Below are 12638 nucleotides of genomic sequence, written 5' to 3'. Positions count from 1 at the left end.
ATCCATACTTCACTGCTGAGCAAATATCCAATGAATTTCATAGTTTTAATTTTAATTTAAATATTTAATTATGTACGCATATGTAGCTATGGCGCAATGAAGCGATATGCTTTGCTTAACAATTCGGTGGTATTTATCATTTTAAATATCACATTCCGAAACTGGTCGATAATTTAGATAAAAGAATAAAGTAAATATATATTTATGTACGTATATATAACGAAATATGGGAACAGACTGGCAAACAGACAGACGGACATGTATATGACAATGAATGATCATGCTTGTTGGGGAAATTCGCGTTCTAAACAATTGATACAAAATTAATTGTATTTTACCTGGGCCGGTTTTTGACGTGTTTGTTTGGTTGCCAGGGAGACGCGGAGTTTAGAGCACATTCATTGTCATCAATCACACATTCCCCGCACACAGAGCAAACAAATGTTCCCACCGGAGAGCGAGCGAGAGAGAATGACTGATTGGTTGGTTCAACGTCACAGTCTTGTGTTATGAATTGCAGATTTTTAGGACGAGGCTTCGTTTTTAATTAGTTTTAGTGTATTATCTCCCTATACAGTAGGAATATTCCTTTGCACAATGCAGACGAATAGCCAAACGGTTAGACTTGATTTTTTACGCTGGAAGCCAAAGTCAAAATATTAGCAAATCCAACATAACGTTTTAGTAGAGAAAGTGATAGCCAGTTTACCCGGGGGGCTTCCCTTACCTCTGCTATCACTTCGGTCTCTCTAGGGATGGGCAAAAATAACCGGTTATTTTGATAACCGGTTATTTTCATATGGTTAACCGATTAATTACCGGTTACTTTTGCTTGCCGGTTTAACCTAACATCCGGTTATTTTCCTCAATAACCGGACAACCGGTTACTTTCTAAAATATCAATCGAATCAATAGTAATATGCGTTACAAGAGCGGTATGTTAAGTTTTTATGTTCGAGGAAAAGTTTGAAAAAGCGAAACGTAGTTGAACTTTTTTAATTTCCGAGAATTGAAAGAAAACATACCGCTCGTGTATCGTACATTATTTTGTGCGAAGATAGTTTATTACATACCTGAAAGAGGAATTTCTAATTAGTTGCAATGAAATCTCCATCTTGGTTTCTGTTCAATGACTGCAATTTTGGAAAACAAAAATATCTATCTTCAACATTGTTGCTTTAAAATGTTTTCTGTGTTTACTATACTCCAGCAGGCCGTGATATACGTCTGTCTTTTTTCCCCCAGTCTATAAATGCGAACTTAAAACAAACAGCTTCCTTAATGTTGCATGCATCACGAAATGCAGTAACTTTAGTGGAGTTGTAGAGTTTACTTAATTTTTGCAAATATTTAAAAACAATAATTAACAGTGCAATTTAGGTGAAATTGTAGTGGTAAGTTTCCAATTTATAATTATTACTATATTGAAGGTCTCTAAAAATAATATGTTAAAAGCCTAAAGCAGTAAAATCAATATGTCACTTAAAGCAGTAAGAAGAGGGAAATTGTTATGTGTGTTAGGTTGGGAATACTGAATGTGGAATTTTAGACTTTCCGCGGATTGGTTTTGTGCGGAAACCAAGCAAATACGCACGATCTCGCACAAATGTATTTTAAGTCTATCTCAAATTTAATATCAGTCTAACGTTTACTTTTATTATTTTGTACTCTATGCAATTAATTCTGTACACAAATTGTATCGTAGGCCATTCCTAGACCGGTATGGGTTACTACTTTACTTACTTCATCTGTCCATAAATGGAAAAATGAAATGAGATTTCGATGTAATATCAATAATCTACACCTATCTTAATCGCCGACTTTCTTTGATTGACTTATAATATATCTGCAGGTATTGAAGCATTTCAAACAGCGAGAAATTTTGACGTCAATATTTATTGGTTATAGGAGAATAAATTGCCAGTCAAAATGCTTCTTAATCGAGATTATTGTAAAAATTATGCAGTTTTGTTATTTATCTTACTATGACTCTAATGTGAGTAAAGTAATTAACTAAATTCAATTTCATAACCTCTTATTATTTGTACTCGTATTTAGATCAGGGACGTCATTGATGATCTTCAGCATGTAATGATGTTCTTTCACCTATCTTCTTTGCAGTTGATTCGTAATTGTTATTTGATTTCTATTGTAAATAATGTCTGAATTTGTTTTCCTGATTAATTTGCTAACTTTAAACCTTCAAAGAATAATAATTGGAAAATAACCGGTTATTTTTTATCGGCTAACCTTCTTCAGGTTAAATTAATTTTAAAATAACCTGTTAACCGACAACCGGTTATTTTCGAATAACCTCCCACCTCTGGTTCTCTCTCCATAATAAATTATCCATTCTACTCACTTGAAGCAATAACACGGAAAGGCTCCATTTTGTACCATTCTTAGGAGACAAAATTCATTTGAATTTCTAAGTCCAATGTCCAAATGTTGGGATCATTATTTTCATTTAGTTCTAATGCCTGATTTTTTTAGGTTCGGTACAATTGAATCACAATATTGAAAAACCCCACATGTTCATTTTTTTACGAAATTGATTTATGTATGATTTCGTATTCTAAACATGTAGACTCATGATTAGAGCCTGGATGTTTAGGTATTGATAACAGTTAAAGTAGGCAGGCAAAAACAGGCAATAAGAACGTAAAAAGAGGCACAATAAATTTTGAGAAAGGCATTATAAAATTTAAAAAGACATAATACATTTCAGCAATAAAATTAAATTATATCAACATAACACATTTTTACTTCGTAGTTGACATCTGATGACTTATAAAATACTTTCTTTTTTTCGTGGTTAACCGTCTTTTCACAAATCTTACACAACAAAACTGTTCCAACGGTTGAAAACACATGGGCACCAAATTCACTAACGTAAGCATGAAGTTTACTTTTCAATGGTTTACTGAATTTAGGCATTCTAGCTAAGCGATCTTATACCTTCTGTCACCCGACAATAACTGACTGTTCCTCACTCAAATTTCTCTCTCCTACAATAATAAACACGTGTAGCACAAAATTGTAACAGTAAGATTTGAAAATATGAAACCGAACAATTGAAAATGTTACATGACAACTTCTATGAGAACGAGCTTCATATTGTGACAGCGACGTGAGATTCGAACTCACGACCAGCGTCCCGCAAGAAAGCAGATCGCACAGGCTCCACGGAACATTGAGTGACGTCGCGCGGTGGAGAGAAGAGAGAGGGTGTATTACGTCAACGCGACGAGGCTGCGCGCGCAGCTGCTACTTAACGCAGTGAATGTGGAACGACCTTCCCGACTATTCCAGAAGTCCGTCGAAGTGGAAGACTCGCGAATTTTCGAGGCTACGTCGCTGTAGTTATAAATTACGGTCGCGAAGGAACGACAGCAGTTTCTGAGTTTTCAGTTATTCAGTCAGTGAGAAAGCCAGAGCAAGGAAGCCAGTCTTGTGTACCGGAGTTCAACTCGAGTGTGCGTCCGCAACTGCGTCAGCATCCGAAGGCCTGAGTTCGAGTGCAGTGGACCGCAGTTGGAGGGACCTGAGTTCGAGTGCAGTGGACCGCAGTTGGAGGGACCCGAGTTCGAGTACAGTGAACTGTCTCTGAAGGTCTGTGGTTCGAGATACCGTGAACTCGAGTGACTGAGATAGAAGAACTGTGAACTGAGAACTGGTAGTTCTGATTTGTAAATAGTGCTTTGTAAATATTAGTTAAGATTAACAGTTCATTGTTGTGCGTAATAGTCCAAGTAAATTGTCATTGTCGTCGGTGGAGTGCAATAACGAATACTGTGTGAGTGAAGGTCCAATTGTTGACGAGAGCGTTTAGGGCGAATTGTAGAAAGGAATTATTGTTGTGGCGAATAAATTACATTGTTGTTACTAATAAAAGTCACAATATTTAAAATTATAAAACTGATTGTTGGTATCGTGAAGACATGGCATATTAGTAACTGTGAATTGTCGATCATTATTCATATTACACCAATAGTATTAAAGCACGATTATTAGCAATTTAAGCACTGAAATAAATTACTTTTATCTACTATTTTTAGTAAGGTGAGTCATTGTCTCATATATTTAAATTTCATAGATATTATATTATATAGGCCAGCTTCTGTCTGATGTTTTTCCAATTTACTGTGGGCTAAAGCATGGAGATGCACTATCACCTTTACTTTTTTAACTTCGCTCTAGAATATGCCATTAGGAAACTTCAGGATAACACAGAGGGTTTGGAATTGAACGGGTTACATCAGCTTCTTGTCTATGCGGATGACGTGAATATGTTAGGAGAAAATCCACAAACGATTAGAGAAAACATGGAAATTTTACTTGAAGCAAGTGAAGCCATAGGTTTGGAAGTAAACCCTGAAAAGACGAAGTATATGATTATGTCTCGTGACCAGAATATTGTACGAAATGGAAATACAGCAATTGGAGATTTATCTTTCGAAGAGGTGGAAAAATTCAAATATTTTGGAGCAACAGTAACAAATATAAATGACACTCGGGAGGAAATTAAACACAGAATAAATATGGGACATGTCTGTTATTATTCGGTTGAGAAGCTTTTATCATCCAGTCAGCTGTCAAAAAATCTGAAAGTTAGAATTTATGAAACAGTTATATTACCGGTTGTTCTGTATGGTTGTGAAACTTGGACCCTTACTTTGAGAGAGGAACCGAGATTAAGAGTGTTTGAGAATAAGGTTCTTAGGAAAATATTTAGGGCTAAGAGGGATGAATTTACAGGAGAATGGAGAAAGTTACAGAACGCAGAACTGCATGCATTTTATTCTTCACCTGACATAATTATGAACATTAAATCGAGACGTTTGAGATGGGCAGGGCATGTAGCACGTGTGGGTGAATCCAGGAATGCATATAGATTGTTAGTTGGGAGGCCGGAGGGAAAAAGACCTTTAGGGAGGCCGAGACGTAGGTGGGAAGATAATATTGAAATGGATTTGAGGGAGGTGGGATATGATGATAGAGACTGGATTAATTTTGCACAGGATTGGGACCGATAGCAGGCTTATGTGAGGGCGGCAATGAACCTCCGGGTTCCTTAAAAGCCATTTGTAAGTAAGTACACATTATATTATAATTAATTAGGAAATTGCAAATAAACAAAAAATATTGCTTTAAAATGACAAAAAGGCATTTATTATTGGATTAGTAAGAAACACCTTAAAAGACCAAATAAAAATTGATCCTATCACTTTGATTTATCCGAAATGATATTTATATCTATGAAAATAATGATTTATTTCCACCCAGTAAAAAGAAGGCATTTTGCCAAACATCCGGGTACTCATGATATTATGAAGAGAAACTCCACATATTCCCATCAACATTCATTTTTACTAAAGTGTTAAGAAAAGAATAGTTTGGGCACAAATGTAAGGCCAGAGATGTTTTTTGTATCTCCTGACAAGTTTAGTTTTCTATACATTTGGGGTTTCTCAATATTCCGTTTCATTTACACACTTCCAACTTAATTTGCGTACAGTATACTTTACAGAGGGTAGCTGCGAATATATTGAATAAGCAGTCGTGGACAGCCGATAAGGGGTGGTCCTCCAGCTTCGGGGTTGAGCGAAGGGCTAACAACCCATCACCGTAAAAAACAGCTTGTTACGAAACCTAACAATAAGCCTCGGAATGGGACTGATTCTCCGGCGAAATGGAACTATAAAAGTTGGAGATTTATCCTTCGAAAAGGTGAAAAAATTCAAATATCTTGGAGCAACAGTAACAAATATAAATGACACTCGGGAGGAAATGAAACGCAGAATAAATATGGGAAATGCGTGTTATTATTCGGTTGAGAAGCTTTTGTCATCTAGTCTGCTGTCAAAAAATCTGAAAGTTAGAATTTATAAAACAGTCATATTACCGGTTGTTCTGTATGGCTGTGAAACTTGGACTCTCACTTTGAGAGAGGAACAGAGATTGAGGGTTTTTGAGAATAAGGTTCTTAGGACAATATTTGGGGCTAAGAGGGATGAAGTTACAGGAGAATGGAGAAAGTTACACAACGCAGAGCTGCAGGCATTGTATCCTTCACCTGACATAATTAGGAACATTAAATCCAGACGTTTGAGATGGGCAGGGCATGTAGCACATATGGGCGAATCCAGAAATGCATATAGAGTGTTAGTTGGGAGGCCAGAGGGGAAAAGACCTTTGGGGAGGCCGAGACGTAGATGGGAAGATAATATTAAGATGGATTTGAGGGAGGTCGGATATGATGGTAGGGACTGGGTTGATCTTGCTCAGGATAGGGACCAATGGCAGGCTTATGTGAGGGCGGCAGTGAACCTCCGGGTTCTTTAAAAGCCAGTAAGTAAGTACAGTATACTTTATAGAACATTCTTGATAATATTTTGTTAATGTTTTATACTTTTACGTGTTATCAGATCGTGAAATGTTCCAAAATTTTGGTCACAAATTTTTTTTTGTTCTGTGTAGAAGCGATGTAAATATTTCCCGAAGAAAGTAAAATTCTCCTCAACTAACATGTTTCGTTGGCAGCAGCGGACAGGTAAGTATATCAGTGTTGCCAAGTCAGCGGTTTTGTAGCTAAATCTGGTGTTTTCAGGACTGTTGTCAGCTACAGAAATTTATCATCAGCGGCTAGCTATTTATTTGGCTTTTTTGATGATCCCGGCAGAGGGAGACGATATTTTCAATGTTTTATCTGTAAAGATGTTATAATTGTTTTTATATGTACTTGTCGACAACAATATTACTTAATCAAAGACCAGAGATTAATATGGTATTATCACAATTTTTCATTGTGCGAATATAAAATATCCATGTTTTATGTTAACTCGATTTGGTACAACCATGTCCATTTCCTGCCTCATCCATTGTTGTTGTGCAAATAAGGTATGCCACATTCGTTAAACTGTAGGCATTGTTTTTGTAAATAAATTGATCTGTTTAATCATGAAGAGTAGATAATGAACTGAATTATTATTTTAATTTGTGATAACTTATATTATGATTCATTCATTCATAGTGTTCTGCTCATGGGCAGGTTTTTCACTGCAAACCCAGCATTCTCCAGTCTTTAATACTTTCTGCCTTCCTCTTTGTCTACTCATAATTATAATCCATATATATTAATGTCGTCTTATATTATATATTATTATATAATTTATCATTCCGGATTATAGTTTATGTAACACAGACATACTTAAAACTTAAAACCAGACTCATTGTTAGCAGTCACGTCTCCAGCTCAGTGTGAAATCAGATTTCGAACGGACTGGTGTGATTGTGAATGTGATTATTTCCGAAGTGTCCAGTGTATTATTCTTGATCTACTTCATTCAATTTTGAAGAAATATTCCGCATAAAGCTCCATACGTACAAAAGTTTAGAAATGTGTGAAAAAAAACATAATGTGTTGAAAGATTGGGTGGAAGAAGTTGCTGATGATAGTTGGGAAGCTCGGCCTAAATGGTGTAAGGTGATATATTGAATGCATAATATTCAGATTTAATTGTCCATACGATTTTGCATAGACCATAGACTCTGCGAAGTGATACACACTTTGCATAATTTAGTCTACATTTTTATAACATTCTCCAGTTCCTAAAACTATATAGTTTGTATTTCAAATTTAGAAGTGCTGTATTAAGAAAAATCTGGAGTTTTTCAACTATAGTTTAGCGGCTTTTTAAGCTTGTGCAGCGGTAAATGGGATTTTGAGTTGGCCACACTGATAAGTATATATAGCATGACTGTTTGCAGACGTGAGCGGAATCATAGTTGGTTATGACGTCATTAGAATGACGCTAGGAATATTGAGGAAGGTTACAACAGTTCTCATTGTGACACAGCGATGTCTTCATCTCATGTGAAGGTCGCATTTTAGCAACTACTACTGCAAGCATAGTCCATGTCTATCATGTCGCTTACTATTGTGTGTTAAAACTGAATGGAAATGTTACGTCCAAACTACTAATTGACATTCCGAAAAGTAAGTTCTAAATTATTTAACTGAAGGAAGCTCTGGATTACGTCAGAGATTGGGTGAATGAAGGGATATTATTCTTGCACTCATTGCTATTTCAGCGCTGAGATGTTTTTTTCACTTTATATGTGCATTAAGTTAATCACATTGCATTTTTGATATCGTATTATTCCTGCTTTGAGTTTTTAATAAATAAAGCGCTTTCGGGTAGAAAAGGACCTTGAGAAAAGATATACCGAGATGAAAGAAATACGAATAGAATTGCAGTCTATAGTTTTTGTACGAGACTTATGCAAAGTTGAGACAGAAAACCTTACTAATAAGCCATGCATAAGCGGTGGATGTATAAACAGCCTGTAACTATACAATGGGAATTGCTTTGCAGTAGTTATATACACGAAACTACTTGTTTAAGAAATGTATAGAGAGAAAAAAATGGCCGCCCCTCTAACAGCTGTTCGTATCGACTGTCATTTTATAATGATGGTTGCCTTATAGCCACAGAAGAACAAACCAAAGAGCACAGAATAATTAGAATAATATTGCTGTAGCTGTACTCTTTGACCAAAATATGGCGTGCTAATCGATCAGGCCCAGTTGTACTATCGATACTTAGCGCGGCACACTAGTGCGCACTATCGGATGCAATAGAGAACGTCAGTTATTCTATTACCTTTCGTAATAAAGTAATGACGAAACTATGACGTAGCTATGTAACAGTTATACTGTTGTACATGATGTATGTAGGTATGTAAGGAATTTACACACGACTTATAAACGAGCTATTCATTGTGTATGTATAAGACAGTTAATCGTCTGTACAAGAGTTTTTATTAGTAAGACAGTGAATTTATAAATTGATTCCGTTTTGAGTACATCATTATCATTACAGATATTAATTTCTTACTAATTCTTCCTGACATCTTTCTTTTGTTTTGTTTCGTTTGTTGCCAACAAGTTTATGTCTGTGTGTACGTATGTATGTATTTATGTACAATATGTATGTATGCACAGTATATATGTATGTATGTAGGGCTATGTACAATATGTATGTAATGTATGTATGTATGTATGTATTTTTAAGTAGGTTATTTTACGAGGCTTTATCAACAACTTGGTTATTTAGCGTCTGAATGAGGTGAAGGTGATAATGCCGGTGAAATGAGTCCAGGGACCAGCACCGAAAGTTACCCAGCATTTGCACATATTGGGTTGAGGGAAAACCCTGGAAAAAACCTCAACCAGGTACCTTGCCCTGACCGGGAATCGAACCCGGGCCACCTGGCTTCGCGGCCAGACGCGCTAGCCGTTACTCCACAGGTGTGGACTGTATGTATGTATGTATGTATGTATGTATGTATGTATGTATGTATGTATGTATGTATGTATGTGTGTGTATGTATGTAAGTATGTGTGTATGTAATGTATGTATTTATGTATGTAATGCATATATCTTTGTTTTATTTGAAATTTGACATTTTTGTACTTGTAAAATATTACGATTTGTATTCCCTTGGTACTTACATATCGTCAGTCGACCTGGTTGGCGAGTTGATATAGCGCTGGCCTCCTATGCCCAAGGTTGCGGGTTCGATCCCGGGCCAGGTCGATGGCATTTAAGTGTGCTTAAATGCGACAGGCTCATGTCAGTAGATTTACCGGCATGTAAAAGAACTCCTGCGGGACAAAATTCCGGCACATCCGGCGACGCTGATATAACCTCTGCAGTTGCGAGCGTCGTTAAATAAAACATAACATTTAACATTTACATATCGTCGTTGTTCCTGCAATAACTCCTTGACATATTTATCGATTTTCAGATTTTTGCTCTATTAAATAACTTAAATAGTGATACAGCAAATAATAAAATCTCCTAGCCTATATGTAATTATATTTCTTCGTTTCGAAAATGTAAGAATTCACAGTCTCCTCGTACGGCTGTCATAGAATGAAAGATTTTTTATTTTGCACTTATTGCAGGAACAACGACGATGTTTTAGTGTATTTAATGCGACTTTTCTTACCCGAAGTATTAGGCAATATTTTTTGTAAAATTTATCGAAAATCAAGTCTTGTCAATATGAAGCCAGTATGAGCCAATTTTGTCATGTTAACAGACAGACAGACAAACCGACTATAATACGCTTTTTTTTTTGTATATGCACGAATGCACCTTAATATACCGTTGGGGTTGTGGGGGTGAGTAAAGACAATAATATGGAAATTTGAATTGGGGCCGCTGATGTGTGTTAATTAATCCCTTTTCCTTTGAGGCCGTTTTATTTCCGGGTTGAAATTCATGGAAATATCGACTCATCGCACACGCCATCACAGCGTCACGCTTCATTCCTTGCTTCTCTTTTTTATTTTTAATCCATCGTATTGCCCATATCATACCGATCACCGCCTCATAATCCTGTCAAACTTCCGTGACTTAAAGTTATTCATACGATTGTCGGCTATACAGCATCACATTTCAAGCTGCATGCGATCCCGTGTTCGATTACGCATAATGTCTGACTGCTGACCCATTTTTATGCCGAAGCATTGATGTGTGAGTTCTACAGAAAACTGAAATATTGACTTTCAATTAAAGCTCCTTAAATAATAAAATGTGCCAATTGTTTGGTGCTAACTTATTGGGCTTCACATCGCTGCAGCAGATGCAACAAAATTTGATAATCTCCATAAGGAATGCTAGTCTCCCTTATAGTTGTGTACTCGTACCCAAAATTACTGGAAATGTTCTTTTTCACGAGCTCGGGCCAAGCCAGTCTCGGATCTAAATTCGCTTATGCTCGGGCCTTAAAAACCTTAAATTATTTTTTCCGCGAATTATACAGAGTGTGCCGTCGTTTTCACAGTATTCGGGAACGTTCTGCAGGCTCAAAAAATATTCATACAACATAGAGTCAAAACTTTATAGTTTTTCCAGAAAGAAAAATATTTTTTTCCTTATTTTGTTTGCGTTATGCTCAGGCTTCGAGACTTTGGACCCGATACAATAAGTTTACAGTTCATGCACTATAGGTTGTTGACTCGCTGCAGGTAGATAGAGATGTGTTGAGGTAACAACGTTGCTATTTAGAGTAGAGTACGGTAGTATGGTGAAACACACATAATTATGTACATTCTGAAAGTAAATATACATTACACAATGACAATGTCAAAAGAATGTGAAAAATCATTTATTCTCCTGTATTTTATAAGTATTTATATTTAATTATAGCCTACACAGTGTTTATAGTGGAAATAAGCATGTAGCAATTTTAATTTTTTCATTTATCCTATTGGTCGTCTTTAGGAAGTGCAGTTACAGTACCGAATTGCAATGTACCTACTACAAGATACATTCTCAGTGTCTCAAACGTAAATCTTTTTCGGTTATCTGCCAAAGTTTGTACTGTAGAAAGCTGCGCTCTACGTTGCATGACGTCATAGGAGCAAAACGAAAAAACCTAACGTCATTGCAGTCTCTAAGAGAAGTATTTCATTCTCGAGTGACTCTATGTCCACTAATTTGCTGTTTATGTTACACAATGTTCCATATCCGTTATTTTTACATAAAATTGATTTCCACTTCTGTTTCTCACGTTCAGTAACCGGTGTACTTGATGTCTCATTAATTCTCTGCATCATTTTCTAAATTAATTTGAGGTCTTCCAGCATCTCTTGTGTTGGTAAATCAATTAGGGCATTATTGGCAATTTTAAATGAAGGGTGTCTAGTTCGTATGGGTTTATTAATTAATTTATTTGTCGTAGTGGTCCTTAATATTAAGATTATTAATTACAACCCAAATTGAATTATTAATTTTAGAATCAGCAGTAGCCATTATTCAGTCTGGCTTTTCTAACCGCGTAATAGTTTCAGACACAGTTTGTATGAAAACCAAATTATTCGTCAGAACCTTCAAATCCAGAGCATTTTCCTTTGCGTATTTGTTGGCATTCATTCTATAGTACCCCCACCCACTGTACGCTTTACCACTTTACTCAGTACGCCGTTATGCGGATTTCCCACTGAACTGCTCTATTGGGTCCGAAGTCTCGAAGCCTGGTTATGCTGCTTATATCGTTAATAAAATTACGAACTGGCTACGGACTGGAAGATTCTTTCGTTGCTACATTTTCAGAACTGCCACAGGGTCTATTCCACCTCCTGTCAAATTGAATATCGGGACTTGACTGGTGGTGAAAACGAGGTTAGACAACAATTCTCATGTCCTGAAAACATGGAATGTCTCCCACACCCCTGGGAAGAAGAGCCGGCAATGACTATCTTTCTGCGAATTCGAACGGGTCTGAAGTTGTTATTGATAGCATTTTAATGCCGGCCTCTGTGCTCTACGAGAGTCGAATTGCGGACTGGGAGTTCCCAGAAAATGAGCGGATGTTGGCGTCGTGTTGCACGTCCCATTGTGTGTCACAGCCGGGGCTCTGGCCTGATTATCGACAACAAGTAAACAGAAACCCGCTATGAATCGTTGTTATCGCCATGTCTCGTCGGTGATTAGTCGTGTCGCTCGCGTTACGTAACAGTCTCAAGATATCGCCAGAGGCAAGTCATGGTCAAGGCGGTCACTGAGAAATGACGCGGGAACTGCACCAGAACAGGGGCACAGTCCTAAATTGTTCAACGCCTC

The sequence above is a fragment of the Periplaneta americana genome, chromosome 5 (assembly GCF_040183065.1).
Source record: "Periplaneta americana isolate PAMFEO1 chromosome 5, P.americana_PAMFEO1_priV1, whole genome shotgun sequence".
NCBI lineage: Eukaryota > Metazoa > Arthropoda > Insecta > Blattodea > Blattidae > Periplaneta > Periplaneta americana.
Note: the sequence above shows the minus strand (reverse complement) of the source record.